We start from the raw sequence: 649 nt of genomic DNA, 5'->3' as shown, positions 1-649 counted from the left end.
AAAATTTGGCTAGAAAACTCATACTTCAAATATCGATCGATTTAAATGACTCTCATCTTGGTAAAAACTCTCAAACCCGGGGCTCCAGACTATTAGTCGTGATTGTTTGGCTTTGAAAATTCCTGACCATTCTAAAGTTATAGATAAGTATCTAAATAAATGAATAAATAAATAGATAGCTGAATAAATAAATATGAATATATAAATAAATAAATAAGTAAATGAGTGAATAAAATTAAATAAATAGGCAAGCAAATAAATAAATAAATAAATAAATTTGGAATGATATTCTTGGGGTTTCAATCTAATGAGAAAAAAATGACATTCCGCCGTTATCAGCGTTGTCTGTCAGAGAAAAATTAAATATCGCCTAACAGGCGTCATGTTTCGTCTTACATGTACACTGTTGATGTTGGTTATAGATAAGTATCTAAATAAATGAATAAATAAATAGATAGCTGAATAAATAAATATAAATATATAAATAAATAAATAAATAAGTAAATGAGTGAATAAAAATAAATAAATAGGCAAGCAAATAGATAAATACTCGTTGTAAGCGCTTTGATCACTTTTAGCGGGCATGGCTCTGTATAAATGCTATCCCTTTACACTTGTGATGTCTTCTTAAAAGCATTCACTGTGTTGG

The sequence above is a fragment of the Berghia stephanieae genome, chromosome 4, assembly GCF_034508935.2.
Source record: "Berghia stephanieae isolate SIO BIC M18660-M18661 chromosome 4, UCSD_Bste_1.3, whole genome shotgun sequence".
Taxonomy (NCBI): domain Eukaryota; kingdom Metazoa; phylum Mollusca; class Gastropoda; order Nudibranchia; family Aeolidiidae; genus Berghia; species Berghia stephanieae.
The sequence above is the reverse complement of the archived record's forward strand: the minus strand, read 5'-3'. Positions refer to the sequence as shown.